This window comes from Pinus tabuliformis, chromosome 2_2 (genome assembly GCF_031772625.1).
Source record: "Pinus tabuliformis cultivar Carrire ecotype Pingquan chromosome 2_2, CPIR1, whole genome shotgun sequence".
Lineage (NCBI taxonomy): Eukaryota > Viridiplantae > Streptophyta > Pinopsida > Pinales > Pinaceae > Pinus > Pinus tabuliformis.
In genome coordinates, this window is record NC_142300.1 from 778,968,545 (window position 1) to 778,991,794 (window position 23,250).

Sequence of the window (23,250 nt, forward strand, 5' to 3'; positions counted from 1 at the left end):
GGTCCTGAATCCACAGAAGCATAGGGATGCCAAAAGTTTCTTAGGGTTAGCTAGATAGTATAGGATATTTATAAAATATTTCAGGAGGTTAGCTTCTCCCTTATTTGGGTTATTGGCCAAAGATTCCAAATTTTTATGGTCAGAAAGCTACCAAGAAGCCCTCGACACCCTAAAGGACAAGTTGACTACTGCACCTATTCTCACAAATATATAGGAGCATCTCTAGGCAAGATATATGACAATCTACCTTATGCCATTTACTTCATTAGTAAGAATCTATCAAAAGATGAGTTAAACTATAAAGTAACAAAAAAAGAACTCCTAGCTGTTATACATTCATTGAATAAATTTAGACATTACATTACCGGTTACCATACTTTTTTACATACCGACCATGATGCAATTAAATACTTGGTGAAGAAACCTGATGTAAATACCGGATTATTAGATGGTTAATTTAATTGCAACAATTTGATTTAACTATTATTGATAAGCCTGGAAAAGAGAATGTAGTTGCAAATTTTTTATCTAGATTGACTTTGCCTGCAGGGGAGGAAGTAACGGTTGATGATTAACTACCAGATGAAAATTTATTCGCCATTTCAGTTCTCTCTCCATGGTTTTCTGACATAGAAAACTACTTGGTATATGCACAGTTCCCTCCTAATTTGTCCTCCAAGGAAAAGAGAAGCATCATATGAAAAAGGGCTCCATTCACTTGGATTGGGGGAAATCTCTTCAAGCTAGGTCTAGATCAATTTCTGAGGAGATGTGTCAAGGAGGATGAATTATTTGACATCCTTCTAGCCTGTCATGATGGGCCTTGTGGATGTCACTTTGAAACGAAAAGAACCACATTCAAGGTACTACAAGATGGCTATTACTGTCCCACTCTCCACCAAGGTGTAAAAAGGTAACCATCCAATGTGATCGGTGCCAAAGGATGGGGAAGCTTACCCCTAGGGATGAAATTCCCCTACAATCTCAAGTAAGTTTTGAGCCAATTGGCAATTGGGGCATGGGTTTCATCGGGCCCATTGACCCTCCATCTAGATAGAAGAAGTACATCATTGTGTGCATCGACTACTTAACAAAATGGGACAAAACCAAAGCTATCAAGGTAGCAATAGAAGAAAAGGTGGCTAAATTCCCAAGGGACAATGTGTTTTATAAGTTTGGATACCCTAGAGAGTTGGTTACTGATCAAGACAGTCAGTTTACATCTCACATGATTAAAATATGTTAAGCCAACATAATATCAAGAACAGAAAATCCACTCCTTCCCACCCATAGGCTAATGGGCAAGTGGAAGTTGCCAACCGAGAATTGGAAAGCATTCTAAAAAAGGTGATTAGGAGTAGCAGAAATGATCCAGGTGGATATTGGTGGCCACCTACCAAGTCCACCTAGACCCCCACCATTGTCTTTCTCAGCATTTTCAGTTTCCTTAATTGTAGCACAACTTACTATTTTTAGCAGTTTTTCGGGTCCTGAACTTCCGAAGCCGTTTTGAGGCCCTAAACGACGTCTTTTGGGGAATCCAGGGGCAACACGAGACCATGGAATGGGCTCGTGTTGCCTGTTCCAACAATGATAGTGCTCGAATAGATCTTTCTAATGAGCTATTGTACGCGTCAAACGGAGATCATATGCCAAAGTTACGACCCCGGGAAGTTGATGTACCAACTTACCCCCAAACGGGGCCCACAGTTTGGCGTTTCATCTCCTAGGGTTAGGTTTTGGAATGTTAAGGGTTTTTCCATTGTTTCTCAACAATAAATAGGCCTTCGAGCCTCGTTGTAACACAGTTCAGAGGCATGTAGCCATCACATCTCTTCTCAGAGATAAGCTACCATCGCCCTAGCTAGTTTATTTCCATTTCTGTTTGTAAGCATATTTCAGTATTTTCCATTAATGAAATGAAGTATTATTTCCGCTGCATCTTTGTGTATATGGTTATCTCTGTAATTTGTTGCGTTCCTGTTTAAATCCGAATCAGTGGTATCAGAGCGGTCTGCTTTTTCTCTGTTTTTCTTTGCATGTCCCCAACAAGGTCGGGATATAAGGAGTTAGGGCTTGAACTGGTTGAACCTTTGCAAGACCAGCCTCGCAAATCCCGACGGCCTCCCATGGCAGACGAGAAGAAAGACGAGGGGGCAGGAGATCCCATCAAAATCTTGCTCGAAGAAGCGCTCGAGCAACAACGGAACGCGATGATGGACAGCTTTGCGCAGATCCTTCAGCGGCTACCCAGAAGCGGCGCATCGGCTTCCAGCAACTCCTCTGGAAACGCCACACCCTTTAAGGTACAAGTTAATTTTGAAATCCCCATATTCGAGGGTCAGATAGACGCCGATGCCGTAGATAAATGGTTAAATCTACTAGAGGGTTATTTTTCTGTTCATGAATTTTCGAGTCGGGAAAAGATTGTTTTTGCTCTTCTCAAAGCAGCCCCCCACGTCAAGGACTGGTGGGAAACCTACTGTGAGCAGAAGGATGAAAGTACTGGCTCACTATTTTCAGCCTCACCCACCCGGGATTCGTTCCGGGATGCCATCAAGGAGCACTACTACCCTGTCGGAAGCTATGAGGATGAATACATAAAATGGACCACGCTGCGGCATGGAAGGGACCAAGATGTGCCGGAGTTCACCAATCTTTTCCATACCCTTTGCACAAAGTTGGGTATCAAGGATTCGGAGCAACATTTGATACTCAAATATTGTGGCTGCCTGCACAAGTACATCCAGGAAGAAATACAGTTCCTAAACATCCCCTCGCTCGCCGCAGCATACCGGTATGCCGTCAAGGTCGAGCAGAAGTTTAAACAAAAGAAGCGAGACTTTGGATCTGCGAATCCAAAGCAGGGGAAAGGTGCCCCTAAACCACAAAACAAAGGACAAAGCCAAGCCGGGACAGCCCAAGACAACCAGCCGAAGCTGCAAGCAAAGAGCAACGCCGCGAAGCCGAGAAAGGACACTGGGAAATGGTGCGAGTTCCATAAGAGCTCCACTCACAACACAAGTGAGTGTCGGGCCAAGCAGTCACTGGTGGCTGAGCTAAAGGTTTCAGAATTAGATGCATGTTCCGACTCTGAGTCAGAACCCGATAAGGGGTATGAAAAAGGGAAGCAGATCATTGATGCGGAACCCAGTGCCACTGTTGCTACCGCAAAGATCCAGAAAAATGAACCCAAAGATCCAGAGGAGCAGGAGCGTCTCTTCCACTCCCAGATGTGAGTAAAGGGCTCCCCGATACAGTTCATTGTTGATAGCGGGAGTCAAAAGAACCTCATTTCGGTAGATTTCGTGAAGCGGTTGGGCTTACCGACCACAGTACATCCACAACCATACACCATTGGGTGGCTTCACCAAGGGCGAGATCTTCGCGTGAGCCAGCAGTGTCACCTTCCATACAACATCAAGCCCTTCACGGATGAGGTTTTGTGTGACATTGCTCCCCTTGAAGTTTGTGATGTATTACTAGGACAACCATACTTGTGGAAGCGACATGCTGTGTATGAATCAAGGCCCCGTGCTGTTATTATTACATTGGGAAATAACGTTGCAGATTGCCTCAGTCGACCACCGATCATGGCGCTAACCACCGTGCTCAACTCTTGCGGGCACGAGACTTCTGATTGGCCACTTCTCTACAAAAGCGACCCAGAATTCGGCCACACATACCAGACACTCTTGGAGGGTCGTCAGGTTGCATATTTTCACCTCCAAGATGCCCTATTATGCCACCTCGGTCACCTTTGTGTTCCTTCAAATGAGCGTGCCAAGATGATTTGGGAAGCACACTACTGTCGGGCTGCTGGGCATTTCGGGGTCGAGAAAACAGTGGCAGTACTGCAAAACTATTTCTATTGGCCGAATCTTCGACAGGATGTTGGGAAGTACATCCGATCATGTACTGCCTATGCCATTGCCAAACCGACCATTAAGAAGCAAGGCCTCTATACCCCGTTGCCTACCCCTAGTCGACCTTGGGAATCCATCTCCATGGATTACATGTCAGGCCTTACTTCCAATAAGCATGGAAATGACTGTGTTTTTGTGGTCGTCAACAGGTTCTCAAAGATGGCCATTATGACGGCCTGCAAGAAGAATATCACAGGAGAAGCCACTGCTAAACTCTTCTTTGAACGAGTGTGGGTGCACTTTGGGATCCCACAGTCTATCATCTCAGATCGGGATAGTCGGTTTCTCAGCACCTTTTGGTCCAGTCTCTGGTCAATGCTGGACACCAAACTCACGAAGTCCACAGCCTTCCATCCTCAAACTAATGGCCAGATAGAGGATGTCAATAGGATGATTGTGCACATTCTGCGCATGTATAACTCAAAGCATCCACGCACATGGGACGAGAGCCTCCCCTACGTTCAGCACAGCTACAACCGAGCTCTTCACAGCTCCACTGGCCATAGCCCTTTTCAGGTGGGTTTGGGATTCCAGCCACTATGCCCCATTGATGTGGCCATGCCACTTGCAGCTACTCACATGAATTCAGCTCATGTCCAGTCCGAAATAGATAAGGCCACCAGCTTCATTGAGTGCATCCACCACATTCGCCAGCAGGTCCATGAAATTCTTGAGAAATCAAATGCCAAGTACAAGCAGCGACATGATCAACATCGGGTGCCACACAAGTTTCAGGTGGGCGACAAAGTCTGGTTGCATTTGCAAAAGGAACGCCTTACTGGAGCCTATCGGAAATTGAGACCACTCTGATATGCTCCTTACACCATTACTAAGGCTATGGGAGACAATGCATTTGAGCTCAGCATTCCCCCATTCCTTGGCCTGCACCCAGTATTCAATGTGGACCGCCTTCGGCTATACTTTCCACCATTGCTAGACACATCCGACATTGCAGAATAGCTCAAACCCACAGAATTAAATCCAGATTGCATGGAACAAGTTGCAACTGATCGGATCATGGACACACAGATCAAGAACACTTGCCAACAGAATATCCAACTGTATCGAGTTGTCAAAGCGGGCCAACTCCTTCAGCAGGGAAAGTGGCTCACCAGGGAACAAGTTCAGTAGAAGTTTCCTCATCTCATGGAGGAGCTCAACGCAATGGGGACCATTGCTTCCTAAGGGGGGAGGAATGATCCAGGTCGATATTGGTGGCCACCTGCCAAGTCCACCTGGACCCCCACCATTGTCTTTCTCAGCATTTTCAGTTTCCTTAATTGTAGCACAACTTACTATTTTTAGCAGTTTTTCGGGTCCTGAACTTCCGGAGCCGTTTTGAGGCCCTAAACGACGTTTTTTTGGGAATCCAAGGGCAACACGAGTCCATGGAATGGACTGGTGTTGCCCATTCCAAAAATGATAGTGCTCGGATAGATATTTCTAATGAGCTATTGTACGCGTCAAACGGAGATCATATGCCAAAGTTACGACCCCGGGAAGTTGATGTACCAACTTACCCCCAAACGGGGCCCACAGTTTGGCGTTTCATCTCCTAGGGTTAGGTTTTGGAATGTTAAGGGTTTTTCCATTGTTTCTCAACAATAAATAGGCCTTCGAGCCTCATTGTAACACAGTTCAGAGGCATGTAGCCATCACATCTCTTCTCAGAGATAAGCTACCATCGCCCTAGCTAGTTTATTTCCATTTCTGTTTGTAAGCATATTTCAGTATTTTCTATTAATGAAATGAAGTATTATTTCCACTGCATCTTTGTGTATATGGTTATCTCTGTAATTTGTTGCGTTCCTGTTTAAATCTGGATCAGTGGTATCAGAGCGGTCTGCTTTTTCTCTGTTTTTCTTTGCATGTCCCCAACAAGGTTGGGATATAAGGAGTTAGGGCTTGAACTGGTTGAACCTTTGCAAGACTAGCCTTGCAAATCCCGACGGCCTCCCATGGCGGACGAGAAGAAAGACAAGGGGGCAGGAGATCCCATCAAAATCTTGCTCGAAGAAGCGCTCGAGCAACAACGGAATGCGATGATGGACAACTATGCGCAGATCCTTCAGCGGCTACCTAGAAGCGGCGCATCGGCTTCCAGCAGCTCCTCTAGAAACGCCACACCCTTTAAGGTACAAGTTAATTTTGAAATCCCCATATTCGAGGGTCAGATAGATGCCGATGCCGTAGATAAATGGTTAAATCTGCTAGAGGGTTATTTTTCTGTTCATGAATTTTCAAGTCGGGAAAAGATTGTTTTTTCTCTTCTCAAAGCAGCCCCCCACATCAAGGACTGGTGGGAAACCTACTGCGAGCAGAAGGATGAAAGTACTGGCTCACTATTTTCAGCCGCACCCACTTGGGATTCGTTCCGGGATGCCATCAAGGAGTAGTACTACCCTGTCGGAAGCTATGAGGATGAATACATAAAATGGACCACGCTGCGGCAGGGAAGGGACCAAGATGTGCCGGAGTTCACCAATCTTTTCCATACCCTTCGCACAAAGTTGGGTATCAAGGATTCGGAGCAACATTTGATACTCAAATACCGTGGTTGCCTGCACAAGTACATCTAGGAAGAAATACAGTTCCTAAACATCCCCTCGCTCGGCGCAGCATACCAGTATGTCGTCAAGGTCGAGCAGAAGTTTAAACAAAAGAAGCGAGACTTTGGATCTGCGAATCCAAAGCAGGGGAAAGGTGCCCCTAAACCACAAAACAAAGGACAAAGCCAAGGCGGGATAGCCCAAGACAACCAGCCGAAGCTGCAAGCAAAGAGCAACGCCGCGAAGCCGAGAATGGACACTGGGAAATGGTGCGAGTTCCATAAGAGCTCCACTCACAACACAAGTGAGTGTCGGGCCAAGCATTCACTGGTGGCTGAGCTAAAGGTTTCAGAATCAAATGCATGTTCCAACTCTGAGTCAGAACCCGATAAGGGGTATGAAAAAGGGAAGCAGATCATTGATGCGGATCCCAGCGCCACTGTTGCTACCGCAAAGATCCAGAAAAATGAACCCGAAGATCTAGAGGAGGAGGAGCGTCTCTTCCACTCCCAGATGTGGGTAAAGGGCTCCCCGATACAGTTCATTGTTGATAGCGGGAGTCAAAAGAACCTCAATTCGGCAGAGGTCGTGAAGCGGTTGGGCTTACCGACCACAGCACATCCACAACCATACACCATTGGGTGGCTTCACCAAGGGCGAGATCTTCGCGTGAGCCAGCAGTGTCACCTTCCATACAACATCAAGCCCTTCACGGATGAGGTATTGTGTGACATTTCTCCCCTTGAAGTTTTTGATGTATTACTAGGACAACCATACTTGTGGAAGCGACATGCTGTGTATGAATCAAGGCCCCGTGCTGTTATTATTACATTGGGAAATAACGTTGCAGATTGCCTCAGTCAACCACCGATCATGGCGCTAACCACCGTGCTCAACTGTTGCGGGCACGAGACTTCTGATTGGCCACTTCTCTACAAAATCGACCCAGAATTCGGCCACACATACCAGACACTCTTGGAGGGTCGGCAGGTTGCAGATTTTCACCTCCAAGATGCCCTATTATGCCACCTCAGTCACCTTTGTGTTCCTTCAAGCGAGCGTGCCAAGATGATTTGGGAAGCACACTACAGTCGGGTTGCTGGGCATTTCGGGGTCGAGAAAACAGTGGCAGTACTGCAAAACTATTTCTATTGGCCGAATCTTCGACAGGATGTTGGGAAGTACATGCGATCATGTACTGCCTGTGCCATTGCCAAACCGACCATTAAGAAGCAAGGCCTCTATACCCCGTTGCCTACCCCTAGTCGACCTTGGGAATCCATCTCCATGGATTACATGTCAGGCCTTCCTTCCACTAAGCATGGAAATGACTGTGTTTTTGTGGTCGTCGACAGGTTCTCAAAGATGGCCATTATGACGGCCTGCAAGAAGAATATCACAGCAGAAGCCACTGCTAAACTCTTCTTTGAACGAGTGTGGGTGCACTTTGGGATCCCACAGTCTATCATCTCAGATCGGGACAGTCGGTTTCTCAGCACCTTTTGGTCCAGTCTCTGGTCAATGCTGGACACCAAACTCACGAAGTCCACAGCCTTCCATCCTCAAACTGATGGCCAGACAGAGGTTGTCAATAGGATGATTGTGCACATTCTGCGCATGTATAACTCAAAGCATCCACGCACATGGGACGAGAGCCTCCCCTACGTTCAGCACAGCTACAACCGAGCTCTTCACAGCTCCACTGGCCATAGCCCTTTTCAGGTGGGTTTGGGATTCCAGCCACTATGCCCCATTGATGTGGCCATGCCACTTGCAGCTACTCACATGAATTCATCTCATGTCCAGTCCGAAACAGATAAGGCCACCAGCTTCATTGAGCGCATCCAACATATTCGCCAGCAGGTCCATGACATTCTTGAGAAATCAAATGCCAAGTACAAGCAGCGACATGATCAACATCGGGTGCCACACAAGTTTCAGGTGGGCGACAAAGTCTGGTTGCATTTGCAAAAGGAACGCCTTACTGGAGCCTATCGGAAATTGAGACCACTCCGATATGGTCCTTACACCATTACTAAGGCTATGGGAGACAATGCATTTGAGCTCAACATTCCCCCATTCCTTGGCCTGCACCCAGTATTCAATGTGGACCGCCTTCGGCCATACTTTCCACCATTGCTAGACACATCCGACATTGCAGAATAGCTCAAACCCACAGAATTAAATCCAGATTGCATGGAACAAGATGCAACTGATCGGATCATGGACACACAGATCAAGAACACTCGCCAACAGAATATCCAACTGTATCGAGTTGTCAAAGCGGGCCAACTCCTTCAGCAGGGCAAGTGGCTCACCAGGGAACAAGTTCAGTAGAAGTTTCCTCATCTCATGGAGGAGCTCAACTCAGTGGGGACCATTGCTTCCGAAGGGAGGAGGAATGATCCAGGTGGATATTGGTGGCCACCTGCCAAGTCCACCTGGACCCCCACCATTGTCTTTCTCAGCATTTTCAGTTTCCTTAATTGTAGCACAACTTACTATTTTTAGCAGTTTTTCGGGTCCTGAACTTCCGAAGCCGTTTTGAGGCCCTAAACGACGTTTTTTGGGGAATCCAAGGGCAACACAATGATAGTGCTCGGATAGATCTTTCTAATGAGCTATTGTACGCGTCAAACGGAGATCATATGCCAAAGTTACAACCCCGGGAAGTTGATGTACCAACTTACACCCAAACGGGGCCCACAGATTGGCGTTTCATCTCCTAGGGTTAGGTTTTGGAATGTTAAGGGTTTTTCCATTGTTTCTCAACAATAAATAGGCCTTCGAGCCTCATTGTAACATAGTTCAGAGGCATGTAGCCATCACATCTCTTCTCAGAGATAAGCTACCATCGCCCTAGCTAGTTTATTTCCATTTCTATTTGTAAGCATATTTCAGTATTTTCCATTAATGAAATGAAGTATTATTTCCGTTGCATCTTTGTGTATATGGTTATCTCTGTAATTTGTTGCGTTCCTGTTTAAATCCGAATCAAGAAAGGATTGGGTAGATAGATTAGTTGAGGCCACCTAGGCCTACAATACCACTTGGAAGACCACCACTGCCTTCAGTCCTTATGAGCTGGCCTATGGGAGGAAAGCCCTGTTGTCCATTGAGTTTGTATACAACATCTTAAGGATGGCAGCACAACTAGATCTAGATATCACCAGGGCACAATAGGAAATATTGCTCCAACTGAATGGGTTAGATGAATTTAGGATGCTGGCCCTCCTGCACATAGAAGTGTCTCAAGTACAAGCGAGAGTTTCGCATGATAGAAATATCAAGGACAATACATTCAAGAAGGTGACTGGGCCTTGTTGTATGACTCCCAATACAAATATTTCAAAGGAAAAATAATGACCATATGGTTCGGACCATATGTGATCGAAAAGTGCCTTGACAATGGTGCTGCTCAAATAAAAACCATTGGTGAAGAAGGTATCCCTTTTCTTGTTAATGGGAATAGGTTAAAGGTCTAGAAGAAGCCCTCGTCAAAGTAGAAATTCATCAGTAGCATCAACAAGGAAGTGATGGTGATTGGAGAAGTCTCAGCTTCCACCTCACCAAGTTTTTATGAACAAAAAAAAAAAAGAGAAAAAAAATAAAGGGACCTAAGTGAAAACCTCCATGAGGCACCTGATTCCAACTTTTGGGTTGAAAACCTATTGAGGCAACCCAAGAGTATTAAAAAAAAGAGAAAAAATAAAATATCTCTGGGTGAAAACCTCTTTTGAGGCGCCCAAGGCAGGAAAGAAGAATGAAAACCTCCTTCAACGTAGCCTAGTTGTCTTTTAAAAAAAGAAGGAGAAAAAGGAAATGAAAAAAGAGAAAAACATACAAAAATAAAAATTATGTTTTTGCAGGTTTGTAAGAAGATGATGTGCACAGGCTATAGAGGACAGTAGGCCCTACCACAAATCATGTTTTCCTTCATCCATCTCACCTCCTCCGTACACCCCATGTTCTTCCATCCATACTCCACTCCAGATGCCAATTCGAAGAAATTATGTGTTTTCTACAGGATTCCCTATAATACTACATGACTTTCCTATATGATTTACAATAGGCATTAAAAAATAGAGGAAGAGTAGTCAAGTGGAAAAATGGTGACGCAAGCATGTTTTGGGATATGAAAAGAGTAATTGACCTCACCATACCTCAGCTAACACCCTCCATGACCATGTCACCATTGTATCCATCAAAGAAATCAAGTTAGAAAATAAAATATATAAAAAAATAAGAAAACATCAAAAAGATACATGCCACAGGAGCATACCTCATCTTCCACTCCATAACCACATCCTCGACTCATTCCAATACCCATTCAACTTTAGAAGTAGAGGAGAGATGCAAAAGTTCAAGAAAAAGGAAGCTACAGGACATCTTGTAGACATCCTGTAGGAATTCCTATAACAGCCTATTCCAAAAAAAATAGCACAACAACTCCAATCCACCTTCAACACAAGGATCATATTGATGAGGAAGCTCCTCTAGAGCTTAGCAACAACAAAAGCCAACACCTGCACATCATTAAGGGAGCAACTCATCAACAAAAGAAGAATAAGAAAACACAGTTAAGGAATATGAAGCCAATTCAAAGAACAATGAATTAACAACACTCTCCAGCATGCATCAGTAAAGCAAAGGACCAACAGGTATGCCATCTCACCAATACTCCCTCATAGGTACGAATATGATTAAACAGTAGGACTGAGGTAGGAATTTGATTTTATAAACAAAGGTGGCCAGTTAACTTGGCCACCCTTGGTGAGATAACGAGAAGAGAAAGAGTTAGTCAATTCCACACGTGGCAAGGTCACATCAAAAAAAATAGGGGAATGAATAAAAAAAGTGGTTAAGCTACGGAGAATAAAAGTGGGAGATGATTATGATGAAATTTGATATGATGAACCTATAGTGGGACCAACGATTTGAAAGGCCATCCAAAATCGCACATGCACATCATCAGCAGTTAGTCAAATCTTCATTTGATGCAAATTTTGTAAGGTGAAAATCCTTTTAGCTCAAAGACTTCGTATTGAAATGGGATAAATCACACAAGGAAAAAGGTAAGCACACCAAATTCCAAAGAATACAGCTTGGACTATTTCAAATTGTGGAACAAAAAGGCTCATGAACCTTTTTATTGCAAGATTTAGTAGGAAAGAGAGATTATTTGCCTGTTAATGGGAAGATTCTGAAAAAATATTTGTGTTGGTTACATGGGACCTGACCCAGGTTCAGCGTTATTTAGGTTAACAAATCCCTACACTACTAGCCCTTTCAGCATCATCCCACAGAGCACATACTGAATTCTCACCCAAAGCAGTATGGAGGGATGCTCGAACCAAGTTTCCGCACCCTGAGATGGTCGTGATGTCGATTTATACCCTCTATTCCTTCTTTCATGTAGGTCACTAAGTTCTAGGGCTCTGTAAGTCTAGCCCCTTATTTTTCCCTTCAATAACTCTGCAAAGTAGCACGATCGACCTTCACATAGCCCTAACCTGGGGTCCAGGTACTTTCGCGCTATTATGACAACGTATCGTATAACTTATCTTATGTGCTTTACTTATCTTACTAAATAATCACAGTTAGTGTTGCACAATCTAATATTCTTGCTTGTGTTCCTTTACCCAATATAATCACATACATTCGCGCATCACATAAGCATTAAAATCCATACACAATATAACAAGATGCATTAACATGAATAAATACATAGAATTTGCAGAATACTTCTCTATGTTGATATCTTCATATTGTTACAGACTTGATCCCCCCTGCGCACACAACTGGAGGGGTCCATGTACTCGAATACGAATTTCTACCCTAGGCCTCTGCACACTCAGCTACAGAGCCTCTACCTACGCTAAGACCCAAAACACTTAGACTCCGCTATCAAGATTCTTCACTCCATTCTTCGCTTCCCAGAAACTTAAGACTACTTAGAGCTTTCTTACTTAGCTCTTTTTATACAATCCCATGGTCCATGGACCATGGGTGGATCTTTACATCTGACTTTACACTTTACAAAATAAGGGTGGACAACCCTTTATGACTCATGACACCTTCACACTCCATGACCAAAAAATGTGGAGACTTTACAACTTTATTACAAAATTGACCCAAAACATGGGCTTTTAGCCCCAAAACATGGGCTTTTAGCCCCAAAACTCTCCTCGAGGTATGTTGTTCCCAATAGGCCCCCAAAATAAACATCGTGAGTCACCCTTGAGTCACTCTGCGGGCATGGAGGTCTTAACGCGAAGACCTCCCAGCTCAACTTGTATGCCCGCAACCTCGACAGTGCACTCTGCAGCTGCCTGCTTCGCTTCTTCAACCATATGCTTTGTCATTGGTATTGAACTCTCGTCCTGAAGCTTCTCCTGAGGTTTCTTGCAAAGTCACAAGCTTTCCTTCAATAGAGTTCATAACCACATAAGCCTCATCCAACCAGTGCTTCAATAGCGCCTTTAGCACTGCCTCCTTATGATGTGCTGCATCTACCTGTTCTTTCAACTTCTTGGCCACATGCTGCTTTGCCAGTCTTTGCGTGAAAGTGACAGTTTGTGTTGTACCTTTTACCTCATCATAGTGTTGTTGTAGTTCTTGCAATTCTGTCTCCAGGCATTGTACATTAGCGTCCTCTGGCAGGCTTGTCAGGACCTTGAACGACTGTTCAAAAAGTTGTGTGCAGTCTGCCACTACACTGTCAACCGCCGATATCACCTACATGATAGTGGTTGCATGCTGCTCCTTTACTTCTAGTGGAGTTCGAGGTTGGGCCTTCAACTGTAATTTTTTAATTTTTAATTTCAGCTCCAGCTGAACCCTAGCCATCTCTGTGCAAGCATCGTGCACCCTTGTAGCAAGCTTGCGGATGTGCACCTCGATTGGTTCTTCCTCAAGAATGGCCAACTCTGTGACCATTCAGCATGCCTCCTCCATGAACTAAATTATACACTTGTTTTCGTCGATGACCTTAGTCACGTCAGCGATGGAAGAGTCTCTCTATAAGGCCATCTATTCATTGTTAATCCTCTGCTCACTGATCACCTATAAGGCACGGTGCTTACAAGCCCTCAGGTCCACAATCACTCCATCCTGCAATAGGTGAAGTGCCTCGCCAGGGAGCATTGCAAGATTCAACCCTACTCCCTTGAACGTGTTAACAGTGGGCCTATTAGTTTCATTCTCTATAGTCAGTGCTCCATTGGGAAACACTATTGCTCTAGAGACCTTTGCACCCAACATTTTGATAGCTTTTGAAGTGTCGATAGCAAGGCTGGTGGACATCGTACCAGCCTGTGACATGTGGGTTTGCAGCTCCTGTAGACTTCTCTAGATGGCCCCCAATATTAGTTGTTGTTGTTGTTGAAATTGTTGTAGTGCCTCCGTAGTGACATCGTGCACCATGTCTCCAATATCGTGTAAATCACCCTCTATGAGGGTGATTGGGTCCAGTGACATCTTAGTGGCTTTTACTTTCTTCCTCAACCCTCCTTTATCTTGTTCCCATGGATGCTTGAAGGGGGCACATGACACCTACGGGTCCATGTCGTGCTGCTCTGTTTTCTCATCCATTTCTTCCTCTGTCTCGGAAGAAGCGACCCCGTGCCTTTGTCATAGCCCCGCTCTGTTCCACCTGTTTTCTTCTCCATCTACTGAGTGGCATCGTGCTCCACCTGAGACTTGTCAGCAACCTCCTTATTCCTTTTCTCGGCCAGCTACACCATCTTGAGCTTAGCCTCCTCCTTATTGCGCTATGTGATGGACTTGCTCACCCCGACCGTGAAGTCTGATGTAGTGCGCCACTTTGCCGACCAGCGATCAAGTATTGCATCAATGATGTCATCCATTGCCAAGTAAGGCAAGTCATACCATGTCTGCATAGGGTCTTTCTATGCCTTGATTAACACACGATGAAAATCTTCCTTGAAATCCTCATACCCCTGCAGGTTCGCAAACACAATAGGCGACAGCTACGGTTTGTGATTGATAGTCATGCTGATTTTCATCTCCATCAAGATCCAGAAGATCTTTCTATATTTGATGCACTGTGCATTCTTAGTCACCCACAACAAAGCATACTTCACTGCTTCTGATAGGTCTGGCATGACCGAAGGGAATTAACTATCCTCTGACAGCTCCCATGCTACTAGAACAATAGACAGCAAGAGCCAAGCATAGTGGAAGGTCTTGCTGAGCTCCTATGCCTTGTGGAAGTTTGCAAGGAATTCATCTCAGAGATAGTGCACCCAATTGAACTAGACTCCTTCAGTGCATTGGGCTGCTAGCACGATGACAGGTGTTAGCACCTCATCTATGCGATACTTCCTCATCACCTTTCCAGCCAAAATCTACATGGCTACTTTGACTGCAGGGTCACTGATACTTGATATGGCATATTTGCAGGGATTCTTCGCAAGATTAAGTTTTTCCTTCATGGCCTCCGCGAGGGCCTGCTCACCATCCTTTTCGCCAAACATCATGGCCAGATTTTCTCCTATGTAGGGCAGACATGTGATCCTATGGATCAATCTGTCAGTGATAGGAATTGGCTCCTCCAGCCACAGACACCCATCGTACACCAAGAATAGAAACTTCTTGATGACCAAGATTGTAATCTGGGTGCAGTTGTAGTGCGACACCCATTGCATGTTTAGTGGACCTACCTTGTCTACTCCTCTGAGGCATATCCATAGTTCTAATGTGGTTATCCTGGTGGTTGTATGAAGAAGTTAGTGCATTAGCTACTCTATCGGTAAGTTTGAGAACTTCTCATGGTCTGCTAAGTCCCAATATACCAGCTTTAATAGAGGAACCTGCCCCAAGCGTGGTCCTTCAAAAACAATCTCATCCGGCAGCAGAGGGGTTTGGAAAGGGACCTTGCTCTAGTCGATATCTTTTGGCACCTTGGTCTTGCCCTTGTGCGGAGGGACATACTTAGGAAACCAAGAGATAAGGTCAACACCGTGGACTTCAACTTCTTCCATGTATATCCCCATGTCGTCATTATCCATCAGGATGTCTTCGATTTCTTCCTCATCTGCCTCCAGATTGATGGCCTTGCCATTTTCCTGTGTGGTGGGCTTGTCCTTCAGTGGTTTTCTTCTCAGCGACGAGCACACCGATATTACAGGCTTATTGCCCTTCTTATCCTTCACGCTTTCCTTGGTTGGGGGCAGCTTCAGTCTAGGTGTCTGTGGTGATTTGGGAACTTTAGCTAAGACTTATGCAACCTTTGGAGCAACTTCCTCTCCCTCTATAACAACTTCAGGCAGAGCCTCCTCGGTTGTCACTGCTTTGGTATCCATAGCTTTTGTGAGTGATGATATGATGTTATGCAACAACTCTAGTGTTGCTTTTGGTAATGTCTCAAATATTGAACTGGCTATCAAAGCTTTGAAGTTCTTGTGGTTCATGTGTGCCTGAGAGCTTAACAATTCAATTCTCAAAATTCCAAGTGCTTTTCACTGGGAAACCACCTATAATTTATAGGGCATTTTGAATTCAAATCTGACCATCCCCCCTGCATTTGCTTCATTAATGAGAGATTGGCGATAGATTATCAAGGATCTGACCAATAAATTTCATCTTACATGTAGATTGCCTACTCCATTTGGCTACATTACTACCGTCAAATCATGAACAACAACTTTAACAGTCACTTTCTGGGTGACCTGCATGATTTCACCCTGGGTAGCGCAGATCCTTTCATGCTGTCATGAACCCTATGACACTTTCTTGCTTCACACAATCATCCAATCACATAGCTCCCCAACCCGAACAGTGTAGTTTATAGTCCCACACCTCCTTTCAGCTGCCTAGATCGCTAAGGATTTTCTACCCTCATATAGTCACATGGACGGACCACGAGTGTATGGCTTCAATCGGCTGCCATTCACCTTTCCTGGGAAGGGATCTCCATTCAATTTAACCAACTAAACTACTCCACTGTCGATAATCTCCTTAATGACATAGGGCCCTAACTAGTGCATTCTGAACTTCCTTGGAAATTTATCAAACTTGCTGTCATATAACAAAACCAGGTCATTTACCTTAAATGTGTGTAGCTTAATGTGTCAATCATGCCATGCTTTTTTGCGCTTCTTTTGGACATGTTGGTGGAATCCTGCTAGAAATATCTCTTCCTCAAGCGCAGTGAGTTGCGCGAGCCTCCCTTCTAGGGCTCTGCGATCTTTCATACCCGTTAGTGCCGCTATGCGTAGACTAGGCACAATGTATTCTATGGGCATCACTGCTTCAATGCCATATACAAGCCTAAATGGTGTCTATCTAGTCAAATTCTTGCTTGTCTTCAGATAGGCCCATAGTACTGCGGGTATGTGTAGGTTCCAATCACTTTGTCGAGCATTGCAAACCTTGGTCAGCACATTCTCCAACACTTTATTGAATGCTTTCGCCATCTCATTAGCTTGTGGGTGAGAAGGTGTGCTCTTCTAATGATATACCTGAAATTCCTCTGTCAACGCACTGGTCGTCTCATTCAGAAAGTGCATACCGTGATCACTCATCAAAATATTTAGACAGCCAAATTGCATCAACATATACTCAAAGAGGAACTTCATAGCAATTACCCCTGTGCAATCCTTCACAGGCTGTGCCTCCGCCCATCGAGTCAAATACTCTATCGCGGTGATAATGTACGTACTTCCATCTTCTTCCCTTGGGGCTGAATGGGTCCCACAAAATCTATTGCCCATTTCTCAAATAGTTGTAATGTCATCTGTGGATTTAGAGACATCTCATCCCTTCGTGATGGTCTGCCAGTCCTTTAACACACATCGCATGCCTTGCAATAAGCTTTTGAATTCTTATGGAGGGTTGACCATAATAACCCTACATGTAGAATCTTTTGTGCAGTCGCTCTCCCTACATAATGACCTCGCGCGACACCCCCGTGAGCGTCTGTGAGGATACTGCTCCTTTCAAACTCCAGTACATATTGTCACAATATTTCATCAGATCCCATTTTTTACAAATCCTTAGCAATGACAGAAAACTCTGTTGCATGCACCACTAACTCTGGATGGTGTAACCTTCCTAGGCAGTTCCTTTTGTTAGAAAGTGTATGATATCTTCAAAGTAAACATCTGCGACGCGCACTGCAAATAGCTGCGCATCAGACAATCGTTCCTCATAATTAGTTGGCTCTTCCCCTATTTCGATGTGTGACAGATGGTCTTGTCCCGCATTCAGTTTTCCAGGCTTCACAATAACTTCAAAATCATACTCCTTGAACAATAAAAACCATCTACAGATTCTGCCGCCCCAACACAAGCTTATTGACCAGGTATTTCAATGCAGAATGATTTGTGTACATCTTAAAATTTCCACCCAGCAGATAGTTTCTAAAATTTTGGAGCACGTATACCATGGGTAACCCTTTGAACTCGGTGGTGGAATAGTTCTTCTCAGCCTTGGATAACCTTCTGCTTGTGAACGCTATAGGATGGTCCAATTCTCCTCCGCCAACTTGTGCCATTACTACTCCCAGCGCTATACATGACGCATCAACATGTACATGAAACTCCTTTTTCCAATCTTGGAAGACTAAAATTGGGGCGGTGACCATATTTTATTTCAATACATCCAAGCTTCTCTTACAGTCCTTGTTCCAGTAGATGTGACATCATTTTTCAACAACTTCTCCATAGGCGTGGTGATCTGGGCATAACCCTTGATAAACTTCCTGTAATACCTAGTAAGCCCTAAGGTTGCACGCAACTGTTTCACACTCCTCGATGCCTCCAAGTTAAGTATCACCACGATCTTCATGGGATCTAGCATCATTCCCTGCCTACAAACCACATGACCCAACAGGGTCCCAAAAGGAACACAAAACAGGCATTTCTTCAAATTAAGCGTGATTTGGGTCCTTCGACAAGTTTCTAGCATCAAGTGCAAACTTGCCACATAGAATTTGACCAACCCAAACATAGTCCAGTCATCAAGGTACACTTCTAGGAACTTATGAAGAAATTCCTTGAATCCAGCAATGACTACACGTGAAAGAATCATAGGGGCATTCTTCAATCCGAAAGGCATTACCATGTACTAAAAACATCCCCACTCAGTCATGAAGGTCGTCTTGCTTCTATCCTCCAATGTAATTTTGATTCGATAGTACCCAAAGAACCCATCAGAGAAGGAATACGCTTCCTGGCCACCTACATTATCCAATACCTGATCAGTGAACGAAATCGGGAAAGGATCATGTACGCAAGCATCATTCAACTTTGTGAGGTCTATGCATATCCTTATTTCATCCTTCTACTTCTTTTCCTGTACCACCGTTGGGCTTACCCAATCAGTTTCTTCTATGGTCTCAATGATGCCTACCGCAAGCATCTTGTCTAGCTCTAAGCGGACCTTCTCCTTATACTTCGAATTGAGATGGTAGGGTCTTTGCTTAACTAGCTTCGTGTCAGATTTTAACGTGATCTTCATAACACCCAGATCTCCTACTATCCCTTTTAGCTCCGTAAACTTGGCAGGGAACAAATCCTACTATTCATGGAGAAATTCAGTGACCTTATCCACTGTCGCGTCATCCCAATAATCTCCAATATTTCCAAATTTTGGCTCTGCCTCCGTACCAATATTTACCTATTTCATTTCCAGTGCCATGGTTATATCAAGATTCTCAATCTGTAGACCCTCAACCTCTCGGTGACCCTCTATTTCAGGGATGCATATCTTTCGCGGATCCTCATCTTCTTCTTTAGTAGTTACGTTATAGCACTCCAGCATGTGGCTCAACTGAGTAGTCTAATTGGGTTGGAATCAGATCCAAAGGATCTTGTGGTATCCTAAAGATGCATTCTTTCACTTCTTGTAGCGCTTCGTCAATACAGTCAAACCTGTCTTCAAAGTTGAACATCATTATGAATCCTTCGGGTAGAATATCCCATTCACCTATACCATGGCAGAGCTCTATTTCCAAGTAGCAGTTCATCGGGATGACATCCAAGGTATGACAGAACAAGTGCACCAATTCCAGTTGGGGCTTTGCTACATAAGCCCGAGCCCATTTCTCTAAGTGTGCACGTGGATCATCCTTCTCATCATATTTTTGTATCATTTGTACCTTCGGTTACCGAAAGCATGTTCTCATCATCCTCCTACACTCACGCCTATCATCAAAGCTACCCCTATGCGTACCCCACCACCTTGCAGGCGTAGAGCACAGTCCTAGTCCAAAGCCTGGAAACGCTACTTTTCTAGCACCTCCCTCTCAAATGCATTCAAAAACACATCTACATCATTAAGGCCATCATAAGTGAAAAAATTTCTTACCTCCGATGACACATAGCACAGCAACCAGGTCATCATGTTACAGCTTAGCGCGGTTACTTCATGTAGCTAATTCTGTCAGTACTCTAATTCTTCATTAGAGTCTGAGGTGCAAGAACTCTCATGATCCCATGTAATCTGTCCATCCATTGTTGGATTCACCCAATATTGGTCTCGTGCGGTTATCTTATATATGCAGTCCAAATCCTCATCGCTCTTCATAATCATGGATTGGTTCAGTATAGCACAATCCTTCAGCAGGATCTAGGGTTACTATTACACGAAGCGATTTCATCTCAAAAATCATCTTTCGCTTCTTTAGGTTGATTACCCTGTTCATATCAGTAGCCCAATCAATGCCAAGGAGCACAGGGTAGGGGTTGTTGTCATCCACAATTTCTATTACTTCAAAGTCATCAGACAACCTCACGCCTTCAATATTTGTAGTCAATCCTTGTAGTCGTGCCAGGGGGATGATCTTATGTTGATTTTCCATCCTTAATTGAATCGAAGACCACTAGAGTGTGGGTCTTCCCATCCACTCCCAAGTCTACTTTGATAGGACATTCGCGTCTGACCCTAAGTCCAAAATAACCTAATCCATTTCATATTCTCCTATCCACGTGATCGCTCTCATTTATCATCTTGTCCTTGCTTTATGCTTACCAATCTTTCGTACCATGCACAGTTCACTCGGAGTGTTTCCGATGGATTTATTTATAAGCTCCAGTAACTGTTTCACATCCTTCCTATCACGCAACAACTTCACGCAAGTTTCTAGAAAGGTTGTTATCATACAAGGGTCCATTTCTTGATCAAGCTCATCCTTGCTCCCTAAGGTAGAGACCTCAGCGAATCTCTTCTTTGCTTCCATGAACATTTTGCATGCACACTCTAAGTCAAAATCAACCTCTTTCGCCGAAGATTTGCAAACCCATGTGTTGTCTTCGAGTTTTTTCCCCTCATCATCCCCTATTTCCATTCCACTTTGGAGCACTATATTCATGTTTGGATCCTCTTCACGAGGCTCAGACCTCATCGTCGGCAGGTTCTGAGTCATTTGCAATGGCATCACCCCTTTGTCACGTATTCCTGCTATTAGTGTAGGAAAGTCCTCTATCTCATGACCAAACAGAGTACAATATTTTCACAACAGTCATGTCGGGTTAGTGCACTCGTGGGTATAGTGCCCTAGTCCTCCACCATTGTACCAGATTAGCTATCCCCAACCTCTGCTAGCGCCTCCTCTGCTTTGACGTCGTCTGCGCCCCTAAAAGCCTATTCGCGCCATCCCTACGCTTTGGTAAGGGGGCCACGTTTCTGCCTGAACCCTATAGGTGGGAGTTCTATCCATCATCAATGCATAACTTCTGTAGTTGTGCTCATCATGCCCTACCGACATGCAGAAGTTGCAGAATAGTTGTTGTGGTGTCTGTACAAACTTCTGCAGCAAATGATAGTTATCCATCATATGTTTTCCTACTACCTAACATATAGCGCACCACAACGCAGGCCCCGTGCTCGGTCCTGCTTTAGCTTCTGGCCTCAAAGGAATTAGTCATCCTCCTGCAATATAGTTCACAAAGAGCAAGCAATGGTCTTTGTCATGCCCCTCACCTTCACATTTCAGGCACCATACCCTTTCACGCACCTTAGTCGAACTGTTCTATCCTACTTCAAATTTTTCATTTCAAGTAAAAGATTTTGCAACTGTGCATGGATCTGCTGAACCCCCAGATTCTGATCTTACATTGATGTTTCATGTAGTCTTATTCCAATCTCCAAGGACATTTCCTAAGTCGTAATCTTCTATTGTGACAGTCCAACCCTTAGGTGTGGCAAGAGCGAAGCCATGAACCAATCGCGGTGATGTCTATCTATTAAGATGATATTAGCTTCTTGGATTTTACACTTTAACCTTTGATCCAATTCCCAAGGTGTCTCACCTAGTTTCATTGTGAGTTCCTTGAACCCAAAAATCGATTGTGTCTTGGATTTAGGCCTACTAATCTCTTTATTCAATGCAATCTGGATGTTCACCACCTCACCATTTGGGTTATGATTAGAGTACTTGATGTACTACGTTAGCGCGTGATCTGCAAAGCACTAACCAATGTCACCTTCTTCATGTGATCATCTGTAACGCCATGAGCTTCCCATACAGCTTTCATGACAAACTAAAACTGGTCCAGGTCTTCATTTCCCAAGCCTTTAAACAAAGATAACTTCGTTGAATTTTCCATGTTGCACTGTGGTGGAGGTGGTGGTGGTATAGGTGAAGTCGTAGGCGATGGTGGTGACGTTGGAGGTGGTGTGGGTGGAGGTGGAAGTCACAAGAATCCCTATATTATTAACTGAATTGCACTTTGTGGAGAAGCATGTGCTACTCCCTCTTCATCACCTAATGGAGGTGAAATCAGTGGTCTATATTCAGGACCCTTTCTTCCTTCATCACTGTAGGTATTTCCACTTCGTGTAGCTCCAAACATCAAGGTAGCTGCATAACCCATTTTTCACACAATAACATCTTAATCTAGGTATTCAAAGACTTCAAGTACTTACCTCGTGGACCATTGAAAAAATGTTGCTCCGCCTCGCTGTAACTAACTAAGGTATCAACAACAATTTCAGTCACAAATCCTCCTATGATGTGATTGAGCCAATGATCAACAACACAGGCGATCTTATCCTCAGAGGCTTCTAGTCTCTGTACCAACTTTGGGGTCTAGACAATATGACCATCAAGTCTCCACCATCCTTGGATATCTACTAGCTTCACGATCCACTCGTATAACTAATATTGAAAGGAACAGAAAAAGATCTCGTGGATTTCTGTATATAGGTACCTGTCCAGTCACTATTCCTTTGTTAGTCGTGGATTTCTATTCTCCTACACCATGAATTCGTGGATCTTCCTGTCCAACCAATCTTCAATCTCTTTCTTAGTTGGATCCTAGTGATACAACATTACACATCTCTTATGCAGATTCTGGTCCCGGCAACGGAACCATTTGTTGGCTGCGTGGGGCCTGACAGAGGTTCAGCATTAGTTAGCCAAACAAATCCATACACTACTCACCATTTCGGCATCAACCACTGGAGTGCGGACTGGAGTGCGGACTGAAGTATCACCTGAAGCAGTAGGGGGGATGTTGGAACCAAGTTTCCGCACCCTGAGATGGTCATGATGTCAGTTTATACCGTTTGTTCCTACTTTCGTGTAGGTCGTTAAGTTCTAGGGCTCTCTCAGTCTAGCCCCTTATTTCGCCATTCAATACCTCCACAAATGAGTATGATCGACCTTCACACAGCCCTAATTTGTGGTCTAGGTACTTTCATGATTCTATGACAGTATATCATATAGGTTCCCAGGTTATCTTAAGTGTTTTACTTATCCTACTAAACAATCACATTTAGTGTTGCACAATCTGATATTCTTAATTGTG